This window comes from Tachypleus tridentatus, chromosome 6 (assembly GCF_004210375.1).
Source record: "Tachypleus tridentatus isolate NWPU-2018 chromosome 6, ASM421037v1, whole genome shotgun sequence".
Taxonomy (NCBI): domain Eukaryota; kingdom Metazoa; phylum Arthropoda; class Merostomata; order Xiphosura; family Limulidae; genus Tachypleus; species Tachypleus tridentatus.
Window position 1 is genome coordinate 94,679,946 of NC_134830.1, and position 25,629 is coordinate 94,705,574.

Consider the following 25,629-nt stretch of genomic DNA (forward strand, 5'->3'; position numbering starts at 1 on the left):
TAGCGCCATAAATCGTGTTATATAAAATTGTGATGTGCTGCATTCCTGCAGATTAGGTACTGACATTATTAGTTAGTGCTGTAGGTCGTGATATATAAAACTGTAAAATGCTTGATTGCTGCATGTAAAGTATTGATATAAAGACACGTGGTAGTGTGTCGTGCGGCTAAAACAACCTGCTGCAGAACACACTGTGTGTTATAAACAGCAGTGATAGTTTTGCGATTTTTCAATGAATGTGTCCTACTGGATTCTTACATTACATAATAAGTATCAAGGCAATCTATTAAAAAATATCTGAAATATAACATCTCCAATTTTGATCGAGTTTCTTCTTTTTTTTCTTCGCACCAAAAGTACGGAAGCTTTGATAGAAAAACATATTTAACCTTTATGGATTTTTTTTTCTGATTTGGTACATTGATAGATCTTTTTAACCTACAATTAAGAGTTATCCAAGGTTATTCAACAGAAACTACTCAAATTTGACAACTTTTTACGCACACCTACGCATATAAAAAAGTTACGTGAGCTATCGGCCTTACATTTTTCCCACAACTTCACCTAAGAGTAGAAGTAAACCATTTTTGTTTTTTGTCATTCGAATTATATACAAGTGATTTAAAGCAGTAAAACTGTAAGGGGAAAGGACGTACAGACATATAAGTATTGGCTAGGCCAAGCAAACTAGGTTATCAGTTCCTAGCTGAAATTTTCAAAAAGAATCACAAGGATGGACGGTTATTATATATTATTCACTGAACACTTTTCAACACAAATTAACTAAATTTTATGAAATTACCCCAACTAAAGAGAGTTTAGCGTTATGCGATATTAACTGAAGCAATTATCATAAATAATGATGTTCGATACAGCTGTAGTGAGGATGATGACAAGAAACTGTTAATCTGAATTCTGTGACGTTACTATAAAAGAGAAAATTAACATTGTTTTATACTTTTATATAGTAGAAACTACCTGGTTGGTGTCTGTTCCGAATAAGTTAAAGGTGGCTACTATTGTATGTTACTTTCTTATTTGCTTTGGTTTGTTGGTATGTATTGATAAAAAATTGTATCTAACCGAAAAAACATCTTAGGTGTGAGAAAAGGTAGACCAAAAACGGATTAAGGGTGTGACTTAAAGGAATGAAATCAAATTTGGCGACCAATCTGGTAGTTACATTGGTAGTAAGAACTTTGCAGCAAATATTCATTCTTTCGTTAGCTAGGGCGCTTATTTTGTTTTAGGCGATATCGCACCCCAAGTTTAGCAAAAAACGCGGCTCGGCTAACTTATGAATGAATGTTTGCTATAAATTTCGTATCAGTGGTATAAATGCAGCTGCTAGTTTTGATTTTGTTCCTTTAAGTCACACACTCGTTGTTTTTTGTTTGTTTTTTTGGCCGCACCTTTTGTCACAACTAAGGCGTTTTTTATTATTAAATCTTTAACTAGCGCTATACCACAGTATTGTGTAAAACTGAAATGCTGGATTGTTGCAGATAAAGTGTTGTTCTCATGATTTCGAGGTTGGTATAGTTCAGTGAACTAAGCCTGATGAAACATTGAAGTTGTTTCCACCTAAATTGTAGTGCGCTAAATCACTTCTGTTATTTCACGGTATGAATGTGACTATATTTAAATAATTAAAATCATGTATGAAAATCTTTAACTTTTTCTCTTTTTTTTTTTCTCTACATAAAGCAAATGACCATGAAGCAACAACCCAGTTTCTACTTACCAGCTTGTACATTTATGTTAACTAATAGAAGTATGGGAGTACCTTTACACCAGTGGTGCACAGAGTCCGGGCCGCGACGAGTCGCAGAGTGGCCCGCGATGTCCAACGGGAAAGTCGAACATAGAGAGTTCGCGCGAAGATTAAGCGCTATAGAAGAATATTCATTAGATTAGGTACTGGATGGTTCCAAATTTTTGTCGAGCAATAAAGAAAATTTAATAAGCAAATCTCGTTAATGTATAGGCATTTAATCATTGGTGCAATGACGTAATATTTCCGTAATTACGAAATCTCACGCGTTCCAATTGTTCTTCGAGATTTACTTAAGAGCCCTATTTTGATATTATTTCGTAACAAAAATGGCAACTAATCGTAAAAGAAAAGTTGACGAAAACTGGTAGTTTCATGATGATTGGACTGTGCAGTACTGTTTTGTTCAATAACAGAAGAACGTGATTTGTCTGCTTTGTCATTTGATAGTAGCAGTAGCGAAGGTATCCAATATAAAGCGTCATTATGAGTCGAAGCATAAAGATTTCCACAACGTTGTTGGTGATGAACGAACAGCTCAAATTGAATCTCTGCAGCGGTCGCTGAATCACCAGCAGAACGTTTTCTCAAAGTAGTCAGCAGATTTAGGTGCAGCTGGTGAGGTCAGTTACGATATTTTGTTGTTGATAGTGAAATCTGGGCGACCGTTCACTGATGGTGATTTTGTCAAGCAGTGTATGATTACTGTATCAGAAAAATTGTGTCCGGAAGCAGTTTGCAAGTTACAGACGGTGGCTTTGAATCGTATGACAGTTCAACGAAGAATTTCACAACTCTCAGCAGACATGACAAGGCAGCTTACAAATAAAGCAGCCAACTTTGTTTACTTCTCTCTGGCAGCAGATGAGTCGACTGACATCAGTTCAACAGCACAGCTACTAGTTTTCGTTCGTGGTGTGTCGTCATCGTTTGATATCACAGAGGAACTAATCGGCATGGTTTCCATGAAGGATCAGACAACTGGGTCTGCTCTATTCGAGGAGACAGTACGACTGTGTAGTAGTGTTTCATTGGATTTCACGAAACTGGTAAGTGTGACAACTGATGGAGCACAAGCCATGACCGGAGAAAGTAGCGGGCTGGTAGCACTGTTGATAAAGCATCGAGGAAAGCAGAACAGACAGTTGACTTTGACCAATGCAGATTGTTGATGAAACTTTTTGCTGATCCGTTCAGTGTTACAGTGGATGACTTGTCAACAGTATATTAGCTCGAACTTGCTGATCTCCAGGCATCTGATGAACTGCATGCTATTTAACTAGAAAACAATTTGTTTGACTTCTACAAAACGTTGCCTGATACATTTGCTAATCTGAAAGAGAAGGCATTTGTCCAAATCAGCATGTTTGGCAGCACGTACTGCTGCGAACAGGCTTTCTCGCATATGAAACTGAACTAAAACAACATTCGCAATCAGCTGACTGATGATTATCTGGAAGCAGTCTTGCGTCTTTCATCGTCAAACATCAAGCCGGACATTTCTAAGCTCGTAGATAACATGCAGCATTATCCATCACACTGACTTTGTGACAGTTGGCATTTCTTAGAATAATGTGCAAACTCTTTGATGTAATCGTTATTTGTGTGTTCTGAAATGTGATGTCCATCTTGTGTGAAACAACTGTGGGACGATTTTAATCTTCACTTTTTTTTGTGGCCCCTGAGTCAAAACGTTTGTGCACCACTGCTTTAGACAGTATTTGTATACATCACTGTAGTTTAGTAATTCGTTTGTTGGATAACTTCAGGTCACCAGAGTGTGGAGAGTAGTAACAATCATAGCTGCCAGTAATTGGAATTAACTGTGATGCTCAAAGTATTGTTCCTCGCATAGAAACTTAGAAGAAATAAAAACCAGATTTGATATTTTCTTTTTTCTCTCATTCAAGGACTCTACAACTGAAACCTATCAGCTACTGAGTTTTAGTCCTCTGTAGTGTTATGCATGGGATGTCTCGAACCTTTTGTAATTATTTTTTTAAATAAATAAACACATAAGATTAATTATTTAACAGACAAGAACCGTTTTCATATTTCATTGAAAAGGGAGAATGGATGTTTTATTTTAAACTAAACAATATAGTTATCGTGACTTGTTTTGTTTTTTTAAGAACTAGTTCGACTCATGCCATTTTCACTATTTGTTTCAGACGCATTGTCACTATAAAGCCTCTTTTCCTGCGGAGAGGAAGAGCAATGGAGTCTAGCCTGTAAGGCTGGGTTTTAATTAAGAACGTTTGTAGTTGGAGACGTTCTGGCCGTAAAAGGCAAGATGTTACAGCATGGATAGACAATCTCGTTGGAAAACAATCGAAATATTAGATTGTATTGAATTTTTTTAAAGGGTTTTCTTATACCGTATTGACAAGGAAAGAAATGCAAAGTTAATGCTTGACTTGATTTTGATAGAAGTACAAAGGATTTTAAAAGTAGACTGAAATACCATCTATTGTAATAAGTTTTCCTTGGAGTAAAACATTAGGCAATATAACATTGTTTCGATAAATAGTCTCTCAGCATAATAAATGAATGGGAGTGTTCAAATAATTATACATTTTACTTGATTTTCATTGGATATTTACGTAAGTGTGGTGCTATATTTTTCTAGGGGAAGAAAGCATAGCCATTTGGTCCAAGTTGGGCATCTGTCATTCTTTTCTTTCTTATACTCGGAAATAAAAACTTAATATGTAATGTCTCATTTTCCGTTGCCAGTGATAGCATACTTAAAATACACATGTTTATATCAGTGGATATTGTATTCAAAGTTATGAAGCCTACGTTTGAAGCCACTCTCCATCGGGTTTCAGTTCATATCTATCATCACTGCAGATTTAGGCGTTTCATTCTGTCTTCGCCTTTCAGTGAACTCTCAGTAACTTCTACAGTACTGAATTGTTTTTTGTTTCTAGAAAATTAGGTGTGACGGACTTACAACGCAAAATCCAGGTCCGATTTCTCTTAGTAAATAGTGTGTAACTGAAATATACAGGTGTTTTTCGAAATCAGTTATTAAAAATATATTTGTCCTCCGTATGCATTGAACAGTTACGAGAGTTATTGTTAAACCGTAGTCGTATAGCAAGGGAAAAAAAGATAATTCCTGGTTTTTCGACTGGAACCTAGATTCCTAGGTTTAACTCGAAAAGCAAGTTTAAGCCCGGCTAACTTAATATTTAAGTTTATTTTGTTCGGGATTGAGCATGACCGTGAGAATCTACACAAATTCGTAAAAGATAAATGGAACAGCTAACATTATGTAGAAATACATGAAAGTTAAAACAGTATAATAAGCTTACAAGATCTAGTAGTAGGTAACTTATGCTCCTTTCTTCTTGTTCCCAGAGAGCCAGTCTTCCATGTTTAGACAAGATTTTTGTACATAATTATCATCTTAGAACAATATCAAGATAAACATCCTTGTCAACGAAATACTGTAAGTGTAGAAGTAGGCTTCAAACAACTAACCTGTTGATAATTTCTAAAACTCGTCAAAAATACAATTACCACTCTACACATACTATAATGTGTGTGACAGAGATTTAATGTTAAATATTGCACGACACTATTATGACTCATGTATATAATGTACAAAGTTACCTTGTTTATTATGTTTTTCGCTGCAGATGAGTAGGCCATTTATCATCATGAAGTTTGCCAGACGCTAGCCCTAATAAATATCAAAATGGTCATTGACCTGGTAGTAACAGTAGAGAATAATACTTTTATAGTAAGATCTCCACGGCTCATCAACGAAGTAACTGGTCAAATGCACAGACAAAGGTTTGTCATGATATGATCAACATGAACGCCATTATACACTAATTACTTGCCACATTTACAGAAAATCTGTAAAAAAAGACATGGATGGTCTATTGTGTAATACATTTAAGACCCACAATAAAACAAAAGATGAGGAAGTGAATTCAGGAAAAAAGTGATGAAAGTAGTGCACTTTTGTAAATGACGCAAATCATTGCTAGTAATGGTGAAGTGGATGTGATAACATGTATAGGTAATCGTGAGTGTAGTAACGGGAACCAAGTCAGGTTAAGTGAACACATACAAGGATGACATGAAAGTGGAGAGCTGAGCAGAATTACCCTGGAGAGATGAAAAAGCTGCTGTTTTCATTAACGCTATGTATTGATTCGTTATTCGTCTCTTCAGAGGACTAAAAGAAAGAGAGAAATAACTATAGGCAGTTTTTCTTCAGATGTACCTTGAGGAATTCGCATTTTTCACTTTTTCTCTAACTACAACTAGACACCAAGTATGAAAACACACAAGGAAAATTGGTGAAAGAGTATGAGATTTGACATTTGCAGAGCTCTTGGTCACAGATTTATCTACACTACCTGACTGACTACAATGGAACCCCTCTAAAGTCTCGGGTATGAGACAAACTGTTTCACTGTACATAATTAGGGATTATATAAACAAAAAAGTAATTGTGATTTAATGACCACTTTCAAGGGGTGGCCGCTTAGAGGGGTTCCACTGTATTTTGCTATTTATGTAACAAGTGGTTTGCAGATGGAATTCAGAGCCAATAAATGTCTGCATAAGTCAACATTGTTCAAATTGCTGCCATCTACCGAGAATGGATTTAATCAGCACCTCATGGGCCACCACCATTGGCAACAGCGCATACATTTCTGAGCTATTTATTTCTTCTCTTGGTTACTGTGGATGAACTGTAAAGACTAACACCAGTGTCCTCCACCACCACATTTCTATGGCCAAAAACAAATATTACAATGGGTATTTTGTAACTGTATAACAGAAGCAAGTGTATGTCGGACACATGTGCACAGAGTCACTGGAGAAATGTTCCTATGCAGAATACTTGGTTCCATTAACTGAAAGAAGTGACTTCAATTCTGATGTCTTTGAGTAACTCATCATGCTCAACCTTATTTCATGTCAATCTCATATTAACACTTTTATGGGTATTGCATTGCTAAATATCCATTCGTGCCTGACTAAACTTTTAAAATAGAATTTCAACAGTAGCTTAAATTACAGTTCCTAACTGGATCTTTTGAATAACAATATATGGTATTAACCGTATTTAATGTGGAAAAGTACATTTTATCCGGTATGATACTGTGTTGTTTTGTAATTATGTGCTGCCGTCTCTCATTTTGAACAACAGATCAAGAGGGAAGACAACCAATTAGCTGCTCCCTATCACTCACTATTCATTCTAAGGTATTAATTGCCACTTTGATAATGTACATACTACAAGGCCAATTTGTATCCAGTTTGGGTAACAATACATATTTTAAAACAAATCTGAATGTTTAAGTAATTACATTGTTTACACTATATGTACGTTTTTTGAAATATTGAGATGGTTTAACACTCCACAGTTCTTTAGAAGATTTCACGTTTGTTGAAGCCATGGGTAATGTGGGATTGTGTATTATGATTACAAAGTGATAATCAGTTCTTACGCTGGACCTGAAGAACGAAAGAAGAAAGACTTTCGAAATGACATCCTCTATACTTGTTTTTACAACAGGCAGTTGCCGTCCATTCCACTTTACTCGTTATATAGTAATATTGTTTTGTCAAAATCAGGGATGGCTATTTAAACTGTAGATAATTTCAGGTATTTTAATATAAGTAATTTAACTAAATTAAATGAAATTATCCCATTAACTGTTCACTTGCTAAAAATACGCTTTTCGTTATAATTTTTAAACTTGCGACTAAAACCTCGTGGTGATATTCATAAACACGATTATTATTAGTACCAATATACCTGAGAATAAAATGTACTCAGGTTTACATATGCGGCTAAAACAATGTTAATGTGCTTACACGCACATTGACCTGTTTTCGGACCTCGTATACGAATAAATATTGTTAACTAGCTGGGGAGTACTTTTCCCCTGAATGCGAGTTATATTAAATTCATGTTAAACGAAATATGATGTTAGGACATCAAATGTTGCTTCCCGTATATGTGATTGTATAAAACACATAAACGTGCATAAAAACTACAAAACACAAAAGGTGAAATGACAAGTTTGCATGCATCTTCCCTTGGACCCAATGAATTTTCATACTAAATTTGGTGAAGAGCAACCTACGGGGAAGAAGTAGTGGTAAAAAACTGCCATGAAAACCACAGAGTGAAAAACTTAAAATTTGTATGTACCCCTTAATAAACCTGACGAACCTCCATACCAATTTTGGTGAAGAGCCATCTGCATGGACATACAACAGACAGTACTGTTATATTTATATAGATACTTCTACACACACAGTTAAAACATTCTAGGACTATTTTACACAGTCGTTAAAACAATTACATTGCTTTTACCTAATGCTTTCTTTGAGTACATAGTTGTTGAAACAGATATAGTCAAATGCATTTTGAGCACTTCTTTGGTGCAACGTGTTTTTGACATCGAATAAGGCTCCAAAAGTATAATTGATTTTCCATACTTGCTACTAATTTAATATTAACAGTACATGGTATATATCAAACACATTTGAAAGCTATTGCCTCAGGAAGAATCCGTTATGAACTTCAGATGATAACTTGGATTGACAGTAAATTCTTTACTAAAATCTTCTTAATATTTGTTTTATATACACTGCTAGCCAAAATCTTAAGGCCAATGAACGTAAAGAAAAAATATGCATTTTGCGTTGTTAGACTCAACCACTTATTTGAGTAGAGCTTCGAAAGGGAAAATAAAAATAAACTTGTATTGCATTTAATAGGGGAAATATGAACACTATGAAATTAGCCTGAATACTAGCTGGTCAAAAGTTTAAGACCATATTATATCATCCTTCAGTCAATAAGGATGCTCTCTCCAACATCCCAATGTAGCCAGCTGTTGTATGATGCCCCTGTATAACCTGAAGCTCCATTGTTTCACGGAAGGAGAAAGCACCCCAGATCATGATGGAACCTTCTCCATTGTGTCGTGTAGAAAATGTCTCCAGTGTGATATTCTTTTTGTGCCAGTAACGTTAGAAGCCATCTGGACCATCCAGGTTTAATTTTTTCTCATCATAGAACAAAACCTTCTTCCTCTTTTCTATGTCCCATGTTTTTAGTGCTTCTCAGCAAAGTTTAACCGAGCTGTTTCATGGTGTGGAAGGAGTCATGGCCTTTGAAGACGTTTACGGTTGTTAAAGCCTTTCTCTCGTAGATGCCATCTTATTGTTCTTGAGCTGCATTGTGGCCGTAAGGACCTTAATCTGGTTCGACGATCGGTTGGTGTCTTGCCAGACAACTCGTCAAATCCTTCTGCTCAATGCCGACGAAATTTTCTTGGGCCAACCACTTGAAATTCTCGTTCCGTATCCCTCCGTGTCTTTTAAGAAATTTGCAACAGCAGTTTTATTATATCCAGTCTCACCAATGATGGCACGTTGAGAGAGACCTTGCTTTTGCAGATCGACAATTCTGCCATATTCAAACTCTGTCAACTTTTTAGCCTTACTATCCAATGTTTTTATCCAATGTAACACAGGAGATGTCAGTGAGATATATTGACAATACTAATGCTTGAACAGAAATGACTAAATTTCGTTACGTGTTTACCGATTAACGCTTCGTTTCAGTATGGTTCTAAACTTTTGACTAGCTAGTATTTCATAGTGTTCACATTTTCCCAAATAAATGCTAAAAGGTTTTTTATTTTTATTTTCCTATTTTCATCTTTCGAAGCTCTGCTCAAATAAGTGGTTAAGTCTAACAACTCAAAATGCATATATTTTCTTTATGTTCATTGGCCTTAAGATTTTGACCATCAGTCTGTGTGTGTGTGTGTGTTTTCAGTTCAATGTAAGAACTCGTGAAATAAATTAATTTTACTCTTTGCTGCAAACAGTGAAAGGTAGTGGAAGTTGAGACAATGTGGAAAGGCAGTTTCTTGTGAAAGTTCTTATAGTTTCTAAAGGAAAAATGAAACCACACTAACATTTTTACTATATACCACTCTCAACCTACGCCCTTACAAAAGAAATACCCTTGAGGTAGATTCCTGTATGTGGTGAGAATACCTCCCAGAAATGGTTTTGTACTTTCAGTTCACCTCCTCTGTGATCTAAACATCCACCCACGTGTTTGCCGTGCATGACGACTCGTAAAGGGGAGGAGAAGATTCTGGTGCTTGAGGAATTCAACTCTAACACGTCACTTTGGCCTTGAATTCCTGTAGATGGGTAGCTTTGGGGTGACCACCCCAGTGTCATTCAGCTGGTCTACTTGGGCTAGGGTCAACTGAGTACCAATGTTGGATGTTATCAATGGGTGTTATGGACATTGTGTCTGATGTTGATATACATGTAGTGCTCGCGAAATCCAAAGAAATATTCAAAGGAGTGAGAGGGGCTTGCTGGCCTCTCAAGTCAGTAAAGAAGTTGCACTCTGGAGACACTTTGGTATACCAAACTCCTCTTGAAATTGAAGAGCATTGTGAATATACCCATCGAGGCTACTCCCCATACAACTTTAAATTCTTCTAGAGGAGTGATAGTTGAGAGGGATTTAAAGAACATTTTTCGGAGATCCTTATTTGTTTTCCAATCAAAGTGTTTTTGTGGTGCACCGAATCTCTACTCGCAAAGACAGAATTATGATGCTTACAAATGTTCAAATATTTGCGTTTACATCGCTACGTCCTCCTACCACATTGAAAGTAGGTTATCCGAACTGTTACTTGAATAAATCATGTCGTGGTTTTTTAACATATGCTCGTTGTGGTGGCAAAGACCACGACGGCCACGAGTGCAAACTGGAATCACACTGTCTTTACTGCAATGGTTTACACCCCCTTACTTTTTTCTTGCCCCAAGAAAGAGGTGAAATGTTTGAATACTATAAACAATACCTGCTACCCTAAAGCTCGGAAGTTATTTTCCCCTATTCCATGTTGGACATATGTTGATGTACTTCATTCTACTACCACAGTTGGAGTGCATAAAGATCTCTAAGTGCCTGCAGCAGAGTTATTTGCAAAACATCTGAAGAATCTTTTGCCTCCATTGTTAAAAGAGTTGACGAATCTGTCTTCTTTCATCTCTGTCCCTGTCATTCCTTCCAGTGGCTACCAGAGTTCACATCCTTTGGCTTCAGGTTTGGATGTTTCCTAGTGTTCATCCTCTTCTACAGCACTGAGATGTAAAATTATTATTCATTTACGCTCTCATTTCCTAGAATCTTCATCCACAGCCAGAGACCTGTCTATTCAACCCAGGGCAGGATCAACAGAGATCGATAGACATCCATCCAATAAAGAAAACGAAAGTGTGGTCAAAACAAAAGAGCTCTCTTTCACATAAATAAAAACGGCCACATTGATAAGTATAACTGTCGGGGTCTTTGTTCAAATATAGATGACAATAAGGATTTAATTTATTCTTACCATTGTTTGTGTCTCTCCTTACAGGAAGCGTTTCTGCAACCTGCTGATGTTGTCACTCTTTTGAGTTTTCTGTGTATAGAAATGGCAGGTGGTATGACAGACAAATTATTGGATGGGTGGTACTGCTGGTCTATCAGCATGTTCCCACCCTGTTTTTGCCATTGGATTTACCCTCGGAGGCAATAACCATCCGTGTTTCCTTGGGTCTTACCATCACTATTTGTTCTCTCTACCTGGCTCCTGCAGAGACCAATGATCAGTCAGACCTTGATGTCCTCATTATACAGTTACTGTTTTCACTTTTAATCCTGGGGGATTTAATAGACATAATCCCCTCTGGAGTGGTGCTGAGCTGATATTGATGGGAGGGATCGTTCCATAGAGCATATGCTCTCAGATCACAACCTTTCTCTCTTCAATACTTTGCTCCCTTTCACTATTCTCCCACTTTTCATGGAGGGGTGACAGTAACTTACAAGACAGCAATCATTTTTCCTATCATTTTGAGAGAGATTTCCGTGGTTGATGCTACCCGACTTGTGTGCCTCGATGGAAGTTGTACCAAGCCAAATTGTTCTCTTTCACTACTCTCTTGGAACATGATCCTACCGTCGTTTGTTTGGCTTCGATAGACGACTGCATGACAGCAGTGACTGACTGTATTGTCCAGGCAGCTGCTCAACTTTTTTCACAGTATCTGTGTCCATGGTGGAATCCTTCTTGGCACATTGCATGGAAGGCTTAAAGTCAGACCTGGGGTACCTTTTGTAAGTATCCCACATTTAAACTGCATTGCTTTTCAGCAGGCCTATACATGTGCTTGGTGGGTCATACATCAAAGCCAGAAGGAATCTTGGATTAAATACACATTTTGCATCTCTTCTACTACCAGTTCCAAAATCATATGGGACAAAATTTGAAAGGTCAGTGGACAGTATACGTCTGCCTTTTTCGATCTTACTCTCTAATGGCAAGGAAATTTATGATGCAAGAGCATAGACGATACCCTCGGCAAAAGTTTTCTCGTGCATCTAGCACTTTTGATTCATCCCCCTACCTTCTTAGCCATTAAGACATGAGTAGAGCAATTACTTCTTTCTATTTCGACTGATCATCTCTATGACTATAATCACCCCTTTATGTTGGTGGAATTCCAACTTGTTCTTCAATGTTCTGGTAGTACATTAATCAAACCTGATGCTATTCACTACGAGATGCTGCACTATCTCTCTTCCGCATTTCTTTCTATTGTTCTGGTTGTTTTTAACTGAATCTAAATTAGCAGGAGAATGTTTTTTCTGGTGCTTGGCACCATGCTACTGTTCTCCCTTTTTCTAAGCTTGGGAAGAATCCCAAGATTCCTTTAAACTACTGTCCAGTTGCTTTGACGAGCTGTCTCTGTAGGATCTTAGAGAGGATGGTTAATGCTTGTCCTGTTTGGTTCTTCGAATCAAACAACCTCCTCTCACCCACCGTGGGTTCTGGCAAGACTGCTCCACCATGAATCACCTGATTCGACTTGAAACTTCAATCAGCGAAGCATTTCTGAATCGACAACATTTTTATTAATGTATATTTTACCTTGATAAAGTTTATGATACTACATATAGGTTTGGCACCATGCAATACTTCCACTCATACAGGATGCATGGCCATTTGCCCATTTTTATTAACAATTTTTAATGGACCAGCAATTCAAAGTCTGTGTGGTTTTGACTCTTTCCTGTTCTTTCCCACAGGAACTTAGAGTCCCTCAGGACTGTATCCTGTGTGTTACACTTTTCATTATAAAGATTAATGCCATCAGTGTGCAACTACCCCTACAGTTGCAAATGGTCTCTATGTCGGCGAGTTCCACATCTCGTGTCAGTCGTCCAGCATGAGGTTTATTGATTGGCAGCTACAGACTGCCTTCATTCATTTACTGAAGTGAACCACAGCAAACAGTTTTACCTTTTCTTGCTCTGAAACCATTTGCATGCACTTCTGCTGTCAACGGGGCATTCACCCCAACCCAAGCTCCGTCTTGGAGAAGTTATGCCTCCCGTGATCCGTGAGGCAAATTTGTAGGAGCTTATCTTTGACCATAAGCTGACTTTTATTCCATACGTCAAGTAACTACTTGTCAAGTGTACATGGGCACTGAAAATTCTCTATGTTCTCTCTTCCACATTTTAGGAAGCATGTCGATGTTATATGCTAAAAATCTATCGTGCCCTCATTTGATCAAAACTGGACTATGGGTCTCTGGTCTATGGCTCTGCCAGGACCTTGACCTTGAAGATATTGGACTTTATTCACCATCAGGAACTTCTTCTCTGCTCGAGGGCCTTCTGCACTTCTCCAATACAGAGTTTGTACACTGAGTCTCATGAATTTCCTCTACACCTCTACTGTTTGCAACTATCTGTACTATATGCTTCAAAACTTTGATTCTCACAACAGCAGTACACAAACAGTATTATTTATACCGACTAACTTCGCTCTCTACTGGCCCTGGAATCGCTTCAAGATAGTTCTCACCGTATTATCGTCGATATTCAAAACCAACTGCCCAAATTTCTCTTCATCATCTACTTCTATTCAGTTTTTCTGGATACCAGGCCACGTCGGTGTTTATGGGAACGAGCTCACTGACACCGTAGTTAAGTCTGTCTCTTCTGGTTCTATGACGTTCGTGCCTGTCCATATATAGACTACGGTCCTGTTTTCAAGGCTCGGCTTCGCACCACTTTGCACTCGACTTGGATTGAGCAACGTGATAACAAGCTTTTCCAGATCAAACATTCTGCTTTTCTTTAGCTGTCTTGTTTCCTGAAGGATCAGAAGGATGAAGTTGTCTTAACTAGACTACGCATTAGTCACACTTTAACTCATAATTTTCTTTTATGTGGGACTGATGCACCAATGTGTGGTCTGCGTGACACTTCACAATAGCCCATATTTTACTGTGGTGCTGTCGTTACGGCCGTGAATGACGGCACCAATTTATGCATATTTTTACCATGGGCTCACCCTTGACATTAGACAGTGTCATTGACGATGGTGACACTGTTCACTTCAGTTTTTTTTTAAGGGCCATTGGCCTTTCTAACTCTGTTTAAGTTTTTAATTCGAAAACTTAACTTTGTTTTGTTTTAACAATATTCCTTTTTACATATTTTAATAATTTTACTTTACCGATTGTTTGGTGCAAATGGTCTGGTTGCTTTGCTTCAATAAACGCCAACCAACTAACTAAAGAAATTGTTTAAATAAAACTACAAGCACTATCTTTGTATCTTTCATGTAATTCATATTCTCATCCTCCTCACTTTCTTTTGACAATTTATTCGAGTGTAACATAGGAAAGCCGAGACGTCTCAAAACCTGATGCCTTAGTTTTTCCGTCCCGGTATTCTGAACATGGCCAAGCGCGTAAGGCATGCGACTCGTAATCCGAGGGTCGCGGGTTCGCGCCCGCGTCGCGCTAAACATGCTCGCCCTCCCAGCCGTGGGGGTGTATAATGTGACGGTCAATCCCACTATTCGTTGGTAAAAGAGTAGCCCAAGAGTTGGCGGTGGGTGGTGATGACTAGCTGCCTTCCCTCTAGTCTTACACTGCTAAATTAGGGACGGCTAGCACAGATAGCCCTCGAGTAGCTTTGTGCGAAATTCCAAAACAAACAAACAAAGGTATTCTGAATAAAATTATAATTTCACATTTTCGTATTTAAACGCAGTTAACAACCTCTAGTTGTTACGAAAAATATCTTTTTCACTAGAAATTGTTAGTTACTTCTATGTAACTAAATTTATCAAAATACGAAAAAAACCTTTTTGTTTACACACACACACTGATGTCTTATTGTTTGTTTTAATTCTTCCCGGTGATAGCGCGAACAAATGTAGCCAAAATGAATAGTAAATATTTTTGTAATAGTGACTAATCGTGGTTTAGACTCTGTGTTGCTTTAATTAAATACCACGAGATATTTGTAAACCAACTAACGGATTGTAGAATTGTTTTCAAGTTTGTAAAGATTTTAGACCCATGTACAATATATATAGCAAATAAACGAACCCTCGTAAGATGAAGTGACAAAACTCATTCTCGTTTTTCATTAGTTTGCATGCAGGTGAGAATCCAGGCATTTCCTAGGCTAGAGAACTGATAATTAATCTAATGATATTTATTTCCACCCTTCCCCGGGTCGGCATGGCCAAGCGTGTTAAGGCGTTCGATTCATAATCCGAGGGTAGCGGGTTCGAATCCCGGTCGTACCAAACATGATCGCTCTTTCAGCCGTGGGAGCGTTTTAATGGGACAGTCAACCCCGCTATTCGTTGGTAAAAGAGTAGTCCAAGAGTTGGCAATGGGTAATGATGACTGGCTGCTTTCCCTTTAGTCTTACACTGCTAAATTAGGGACGGCTAGCACAGATCTCCCTCCTTTTTTTTTTCCGTAAGGAATCAAAGTTGCCACCATACGTAAGTTGCATGTTAATCAGTTTTTGTGTTTTGTGATGTCATAAGGAATCAATAAAGGTATGTGCTACAGATGGTGAAGACACTGCTTTCACGATTAGTTTTGAAGATATTAACAATGATGCTTATTGCTTAATATTGTGTTGAGTGTTACAGTTTTATGGTAAACTGTTATCGTTACTGCTGTCTGTTTACTTACGTTGTTGTAGATGTATTTTGTGTGTATGCGAGTGTGCGCGCGCGAGCATTATACACCAAATAACAGATAAACTATGTAATAAATCTAAACATATACCTAATCTGGAAACGTTGTAAACCACCATATCACACCTTTTTCTTGTGGTTTTATTACAGAACCAAAATTAGACGGATTTCTTTAATCGTACTAGTTAATCTTGCATTTTTGGATCATATCTACTCTTATAAACGTTTGATAAGTAGAGGTGGGAAGCATAGAAACTCGTTATTGGCATCAACTCGTGTATTAACCTAATTCATTAGAAACTGTTTACAATTACTGAAAGGAATTTCAGTGGGTTTGTTTTTTCCTTCCAGAAAATGAGTTAGTTAGTTGAAAAATTGGAAAACATTCGAGTGCATTACTAGCTGTGGTATATTTGTTTTTTAATGCCAACTGTCATCTTTGTGTTTGGCTGTTGAGTACGTCCGTCTTGGCCACGTGGTTAAGACACTCAAATCGCAATCTGAGGGTCGCGGGTTCGTATCCTTGTCCCACCAAATATGTTCGCCCTTTCAGCGATGGAGGCATTATAAAGTACAGTCAATCCCATTACTCGTTAGTAATAGAGTAGCTGCTTTCCCTCTAGTATTTCATTGCTAAATTAAAGACATCTAGCACAGATAACCCTCTATAACCTTACGCGAAATTCTTAACAAACAGTCAGTTTGAGCAATGGACTGTGTTCTTTATATCCAACTCTTCAGTAACAGACTATATTCTTGATGTTTAATAAACTGTTTTTTTCGTTAAGCTTTTGAGCAACAGACTGTATTATTTATGCTTACCTGTTGAAAAACGAACTGTGTTATTTACGTCCAGCGTCGAAGAACGTAATTTTTTTATGTCCAGATTCAGCACGGACTGAGTTTTTGTTGTCCACTTTCTGAGCATGGGACTGTGGCCTCCATATTCACCTGTTGAGCAACAAAATGTGTCTGTGCTACTGTTAAGTAACATAACTGTCTTCATCTTTTATGGTCAGATGTGCTTCCCAGTAGTTGAATAAGTATGAGGGCTTATAACGCTAAATATCGAGTTTCGATATCTGCAGTAAGCACTACATAGATAGTGTAGTGAGTATTTTGCGCTTAAAAACGAACAAATAATGTCCAGATGTTGAGATGATACACTGTCCACCTTGGAAATGTTTTTAGTGTTTTAAAGGCCATTAATCTTTTTTTAATGCTATTAAAGGTTTTTCATTTATACATTAGACCCTTTTAATGTAATTCCCTTTTAAGAATCAAAGTCCATCTAGTTTGATTTGAAATTAGAAAATGGCCGTAACGTCAAATAACTCGAAACCAGGACTGGAAAGGTCAACTTCAGGTGACTAACGCTGCTACTTGAATTACCTGTTAGTCATCCTGGAGAGTTATTATTAAAATTTTGCTACAAGTCTTTTAAAACTTTTATTACTTTACTTTCTGAAAATGGCCATAAGGTCAAATAACTCGGAACTAGGACTAGAAATATAAAGGCCAGCTTCAGGTGACTGACGGTGATTTTTGAACTTACCTGTTGTCTTCTTGACGAGTTATGATAATTACAATTATGCTACAGAAAGTCCTTTACAACTTGTATTACTGTAGTTTTTATCTTACCGCTGTAGACTGGATGTAAACATTGGTTTTAATGCTATTTATCTTTTTTTAAAACTTTGTTTTGTTTTACCTTAATATCCTTTTATGAAGTTTACTAAATTTAATTTCAACTTTTTACCGGATGTTTGGCGTAGATAGCCTAGCTGCTTTGTGCCATAAAACACCAAACCAACCAACCAGATGTTGAGAAAGGATCTGTATTTGTCTCTTGAGAAACAGGATGTATTCGTATGCATATGAAATAAACATAAGTGACTTTCTATACTCAAAATATAGTTTTTCATGGGACTATTTACCTTACAGAGATTAATTCAAGAGTGCAAATTAAATAATATTTCACATGTACAGCAAATTCTTGTAGTTTTTATTCTTGAACAATGAATTCGAAACATTTTGAGACAGCTTAACAAAATACATTTCCCAATATTTCAGTCTTAAAACTTTATGCATACTCTTTATAATATCACAAATTCTATCAGTCCAGCCTTTTTTTTAGTATTATAAACATTACACGTAGAAACAAAGGCCTAGTTTATTCTCTATATGAACAGAGACTACACAGTGCACTGAAACAAACAAAAAGTAAGAACCACTGATAATTAAGTGAAACTAAAAACTTAAATGTCAAAATAAGGAATGAAAATTATATCTTTCATTTAACCCTATCTTTTCTGAATGGTTCTACTAAGAAAAATATGACACTTGTCATTTTTAGTTTATAATGTTTTTCGTTTCTACGAAGTGGGAAATGATGTGGGTGATAATACTGTGAAACAGAAACATAAAATACTGCGTAATCTGAGATAGTCTTTATGCCTCCGTGTGTTATGCATGACAAATCAGGTTCACAGGGACCTTTTCAGACACTTCAGTGGCAAATTTCGTTCTTTAATTGAACAGACATGTAGTTTACATTACTGAACGAGTGTGATGTGTATGAATTCTCGTCGTAGACCACACACTTTATTCGTTTAGTTGGCTACAAATATAAATATAGTCTTAGAAATAGAGTTTGAATATGAAAAAAGTAAGAAGTATAAGTCCACACAAGTGCTATTAAGACACACATTCTGTACAATGTGAAAAAACAAAGTCGGGTCAATCATGACATATGAAAATGTTTGCTTTTATGTAAAAGTCCCCGAATCAACATTGAACATTATATGTATATTACATATAAGTAACGTTGGTCGATTGACAAAAGAAATAGGTCGTTTGAATCAGCATGAATTATGCTCTAGTTTGGTGTGGTGTTCAATGTTGCTATAAGTCGTTCAGCATAGATTTATGCAATCTTCTAAAATCTGATGTCCGAATTTCGAAATACTTTTGTTATTACCGTATAATCTGCTTTGTTGGTGGAGAAACAAATATGTGGAAGAAGGAAAATATTCCAACTTCGGGGCTTATATAATAGACCAATGGTTGCTAAACTTTTTTGAAGACGGGCCGGATTAGAAATGTTTTTATGTCTTGTGGGCCAAAGTGAACAAAAAATGAAATGATGATCATACAAGACTATGAGAACTATGAAATTCTTTTTTTTTTTGGGGGGACAAAATATTGTTAAATTATGGTTCATATTTTGTAGTTCCTGTAATCAAAACTGATTGCAAGTGGCGATCAGTTAACACTGATTTAATATACTTCATCGTTGAAAAAGTTTTTTTCATATAAATAGGTTGTGCCAAATGCTAAAACCCGTCCCCGAGTAAAGGATTTTAAGGAAGCATATCCTTCGTCTGGGAGGTATTTATAAAAGTCAGTCATGTTTTCCCTTTTGTACTTGCCTTTTAAAATGTCATTTGACTGCAGGTCAATAACTTTTAGTTGAATATCTGACGGAAGTTCCTCGATAATGCAGTCAAATGGATTTTGAAAGATTTTTAATGCTTTTGCATTTTCATCGAGATCTGAAAAACGCTGTTGAAACTGTAGCTTCAGACTAGTGACAATGTCTTGAGCCAATTCGAAAGGAAATGGAGAATTTGCTTCTTGGTTGTAGTTTTCACAATAGGGAAGTGGTTTAAGTTATTTATCATTAGCTGGGAGTGAAAGAAGGGTAATTTATATTGAAAGCTTTCACTGCAGAGTATATGTGACATATAAGCTCAGAATCGCCTTGCAATCTAAGATTCAACTCGTTAAGATGCGTCATTAAGTAAGCCGAGAATGCCAATTTCCACAACCATTCACTGTTTCCTGAGCACGATATTTCACATTCAAAAAAATGTCAATCTCCATCCAAAGTTCAAAAAATCGTGAGATAACTTTACCGCTACTAAGCCATCTTACAGCAGTGTGGTACGGCAAATCGGTATATTCCATCTTACAGCAGTGTGGTACGGCAAATCGCTATATTCAGCTTCTATTTCTTCCAAAAATGTTCGAAACTGTCGATGATTAAGTGCATGCGATCGAATAAAATCCACTGTTGATACGACTGGTTCTATCACACATAACAGATCTGAATGTTTTCCGCAAAGTGTCTGCTGATGAATGATGCAGTGAAACACTAGAGGTTTTGTACATCCCATGCTGTCACAAGCTTTGTAGACTTGTCCAACCAAACCTTTTCCTACACCACACATTTTTTCCACCATTAGTTGTAATACACTTTAGACGTTTCCAAACCAGAATGTATTTAGTCAATGTTTTCTCCACCTCTTTGAAAATGTTTTCACCAGTAGTTCTTCCATCACTTCAAAGTTAGCATTAATTTCCCGAATGAACAATAGCAACGCCGAATTATCAGACACATCTGTTGGTTTGTCAGGAGCCAGAGAAAACCAATGGAAATCTTGTGCTGTATTGTTTAATTGGCACAGGATGTTGTCTTCTATGTCTTCGACTCTCCTAGTTACTGTTTTTGCAGAAAGACATATTATTGAATGACTCTACTTTTTCTGGACATACTTCTTCAGCTGTTGTTATCATACAATATTTGATTAATTCACCGTCAGTAAATGGCTTTCCTTTCCTAGCTAACAAATAAACTACTTTTAAACTAGCTTTAGTTGCAGCTTCATTGTTAACATTTATCGTAGTGAAGAACGACTGTTGTGATAAAATACTCTGTTTCAAGGCTTCATATTTCTCATGACGTACTTTTCCTGTCAGATGAGAATAGTGAGGTGAATGCTTCCTTTGGTAATGTCTACGTATATTATATTTCTTTAGCACTACAATAGCATCACTGCATATTACACACAGTACTTTGTTGTTTTTTTAGTAACAAAATATTCCACCTTCCAATGTTCTTTAAAGACACGAGATTCAGAGTCAGTTTTCCGCCTTTTATCTTGTGACAAAATAATTGACCACTTTAAAAACTAGTGATTAAAAATGCTTCTTGCCAAAAACAATGAAAATAGGAAATAATTATGAAATGGTCCACGACATTAAAAAAAATTACAATCAGTTAGTATTTTCAACTTACCAATAGATGCAGCCAACCAAAATGTACAAGGAGAGTACTTTGTACAAGCTATGAATGTTAAAAAAATTAAATATACTGTATTTTCCTTATCAAGCGCAACCATAGCACATGAAAAGTACGATGATAAGTCTGTCCGATGGCTAACAACAAAATTAGTGCAGTTTTTAAAAAACCTACTCATTTACTAAAAATGCATGAACGTGTCTAGTGTTGTGATATGATGACTGAGTGAATATTATAGTATAATATACAAGATTGTTCCTAAATGTCTTTATTTTTTTTTTATAAAAACTGTCAGAACTCTTATTCAACTAATAATATTGTTACTTACCGGTAAATAGTCCACAAACACACGAAAAAAAAACAGTATAACAGAGTTTGTTCGAGCAGCATGAACACGGACGAAATGTAACACACTAAACAAGTTCAGAACTTGTTAATGCGTCCGAGACGACGTCTAACGATACTAAGCTGCTTGTTCTGACCTACTAGCGGCCCAGTGTGCAGCTTACCACATAAAACACTTTAGTTGGCCTTTAATGACGTAAAATATCGGTATGTGCCATGTATAACACGGCATGCAGTGAAGGGTTAAAACATTTTTGGCTATAAAACATTGATTCACTTGAGGCCAATGTAAAAATGAGACTTTTGCTCTATTTTTCGATACTGAATTTTATTGTTCGCTAACCAAAAATAGATAAAGAAAACAAATATTTTTTGTATGCAACATTACATATTCAAGGAAGTCGGCAGGTCGTAATTTGCCGACCCCTGATATAGACCAGAGGGCTGTAAGAATCAGCAGCACCACAATGAGTACTCAGACTCAGCATTAACTACATATTGTATTAGTAGAATAAAACATAAATAAAGCAGAAGTCAGGAACTATAGTTCTTCCTGTCTACTTATGTCAGTTAATTTTCATCTAATGACATGCTTGGTAACAGATCAGCTGAAATTGAAAAATTCGTGTGTGTTTTTAAAAGCAAAATTTCCCAATGGCTTTGAAATGAAACACATATGCAGCAATCAGTTAACTATTTGTTTTGTTAAGAAGAGTATAATAAAAACTACGTTTCTCAATTTTGGGAATACCTCTTTCTGATAAACCAAATTAAAATGGAGAAACTTGTATTTTCTACCAAACTTTTGGTATAGCTCTAACACTTAAATACCGTAAACACCTCAGCATTTTCTTTCTGATTATTTTTCGTGATGTGCTACGTCAGTAGCTCGTAATAGTCATTCTACTACGTAGAATAGACATAACACCTGTACGCAGATTAGGTGGTCTGCTATGTGTAATATAGATAACGTGTAACATGAATATATTGTTAAAACTAGGCAAATGTGGTGATACGTAACACATATTTTTTCTAGCGTATACGTTTTAAAAGAGGTAGCTGGCTATACGCATTCAACTAAATATTCATTGTTAAAATTGTAACTACATGAGATCCCATAGATATAATGAAAAAAGTGTACGTTGCACTGATATTCTCATGTATCTGAATACACCTTGAATTGAGTTACCTCATTGATATATCAATAACTGCCTCAAAATTAAAGTTTAACATTTCATGAAACAAAAATTAAGAGCAAACTAGAAACGAACTTTACCAATGGCTGATTCAGATATTCTGGCAAAGGGTGATCGGTACGACCTGTTGTTGTTCATATCTCGCCAGTGAAGCCTAGACCAGTCAGTGAATCACTTTCGAAATCTTTCCACACGTGCGTGGTTTTGTGAACAAAGGAAACAGTGTTCCTCTAAGTTCGAGCACTGTTTTTATTGCTATATCAAATAGATCTGTGAGTTTTACGCATTGTTTACAAAATGTATGATGACGAATCTATTGAGTTTATATCATATCACAAACAAGCAGTCAGTAACTATCAAATTCATATTAAACAACAAAGCTACGTTCATAATGATATGGGAAGACGAAAATTTATGCTCGTTTTTGCACGGTTTCTTCCAAAATACATTCAGGCTATTTGTTCCGGTTTGATGCAGTTTCATATTGGATGCGTTCAGGCGTTAATGTAGCGATCGGAGAAACATAACTGAAATGCTTGCGTTGGAGTCGGACTGTCTGCACTAAAAGTAAAGGATATATTGAAATATTCAGTATACGGCGCTAGACAACAAATTTGTTTCAGTTAAACTTATTATCTTTGATCCATATAATTTTATTATATTGGTTGATATATATATATATATATATACTGGTTGATATGCTATTTTTTCTGTACGACATAATTTAAACTTTATTAAAAATACTTAAAGAACCTGCAATTTCAATTTATTGGCAACGAATATTTGGGTATGCATAAATATACGACACATATAGGTATTAAATTTAGGATAAGAAAAGAGCTATATAATATTTTTGTTAGAATAACAGGAATGATTTAATAATATGCTCTTCGTGGAATGCGGATTCCCTAGGTTGTATCACGTGATTACTGGATAAACAAGTTTGTGAGGTAGGTTCGGCGTTCTGTTTTATTTTTCTCTGTTCGGTAACGTAAGTGCTTTCATCTGTTATACAAACAAACGTACCGGCTCTCCTCGTGCTGAGTTTTTATGTTACTTACCTCACTTGTTGTAAAAACTACTGAATAACGAGAAGTAAATGCCGTTTATAAAATAGACGAAGATTAACGCTGAGGGAAAAATAGAGCTTTTTGCATATTATAAATTTTTATTTTATTTTAATGCTCTGTAAATAAGGGTCCGAGATGTACCCAGAAAGTGGCACTGCTTCGAGTGACCTCTATCTGTGAATATTATAAGAAACGAAAATTGAAATACTGATTATTAGTTTTGACGAGGAAATAGTAGCGATAACATTTGTGATCATGTGTTTACTGCCGCCCTGTAGACTAGATATGCCATACCCAGGCAGCATGTTTGTTGACAGATCTGTTACGACAATCTGTAGATGAGTCTAACTGAAATTAGTGAATTCAATTAACTGTCCTACACTTGCGACGCAGTGTGTTTGTATATGTATATTGGATATATTTCTTCATAACTAATATTTCAACCTTTCTCAGCGGTTTTAGAAAGGGTATGGGACGTGTTAGGGTTAAAATAAGATTTTGTATGATACAACAGATGAATCTACTAATAAATTGGTTTTATCGTCTTTAAAATGTTTAAAGATTGCTGAAAGAATGCTAGACAATAACAAATGGTTTACATTAAATAAAAACAAGAATTAATATTATTGACGTATAAAATCTATAAACAAAAAAGTAGCAACCTGTATTAAGCTTAGTAGACTGAGTTTACTCCTATACGTACATATCTGCACTAGTGAAACTGAGACTACAGGTGCAACTGTACTACTTCATGCGCGATGAATTTTTGTTTTCCGGCTCTTTAGATATATGAAATAAATAACTACTTAGTATGCTGAATAATGATGGGTTATTAATTGTGACAGTATTTCATGTTATCTGAACACCTAAAGTGTTTTCGGTTATTTGTAGTGAATGAAGAACTACACATCTAAACCAGACATAGCGATCTTGTGATTAACATGAATGAGTTTTAACATTTATATACCGCTAAGGTTTGAGCTGGGCTTGGGCTCTGTTACTAAAATAGTAACTGTCTGTGTTCGCAATGAGACAAACGTTTGGGGGACAGACGTGGCTTAGTCATTAACGAGTTCGGACTGTCAATCCAATGGTTCATGGTTCACCTATGTTAAGGAAAAACTCTCCGTACTATGGAGCCATGGGTGTGTTATAAGGATAACGGTCAAATCACAGTATTTGATCTAACACAAGAATAGCCCAAAAGTGGGAAATAATTGCCATTCACTACCTGCTGGGCCGGCATGACTAAGTAGTTAGGGCTTACAATCTAAGGTTCGCGGGTTCAAATCTCCGTCTCACCAAATATGCCCTTTCATCCATAAGGGCGTTATAAAGTGACGATCAGTCCTTTTATTTGTTGGTAAAAGAGTAGCCCAAAAGTTGGCGGTGAGTGGTGATGACTAGCTGCCTTTCCTTTAGTGTTCACTGCTAAATTAGAGACGGCAAGCACAGATAGCTCTCATGTAGCTTTGCGCTAAATTCAAACAAACAAAGACTACCTGCTCTCTACTCTCATCAGATCAAAATTAGGTCTGGCTGTGTGAATAGCTTGTATGTAGCTTTTCGCAAAAATTCTAAAGAAATAGACCAGCTGATTGTTTTTTTGTGTGTGTGTGTGTTTTTCATCAAAGTCATTCAGATTTTAATTTATTGCCCTCAACCCAATTTTTAACTTGACGAAAAGGATTGAAATATTTTGGTGGTTTAGAAATACTGGTTGTTTCCGTTATTACCTAACCATATATAAAGCTTTTGTTATAACCTGCATAAGGGGAATTAAAATGTTTGATTTCTTTACTACACCACAGTTGATAATTTGATATTTTCAGATTCACTGGTTTTCCTTAGAGTAATTGTGTAGGAAGTGCACAATATAACAGGAGGCTGGCCAGAAATTGTATTTTGGAGTAAAATGTGAATTCTCTTCGACTGAGTGTGATAAAAAGAAAAGTTAAAGACAGTGTAACATATTTCAAACACAATCATTATTAAAAAGCAAATGCACAGTATGCCTGCTGCCTATACTATAGAGCTTTGTGCTTATATATATATCATTGCCAAAACCATT

At 36.4% G+C, this 25,629-nt stretch overlaps 1 protein-coding gene across 5 annotated transcripts in view; it reads left to right on the forward strand.

Annotated features, from left to right (window-relative positions):
• Positions 1-25,629, forward strand: part of LOC143253080 (putative receptor-type tyrosine-protein phosphatase mosPTP-1) — a 235,250-nt gene that overhangs the window by 89,263 nt on the left and 120,358 nt on the right. The window lies entirely within an intron of this gene.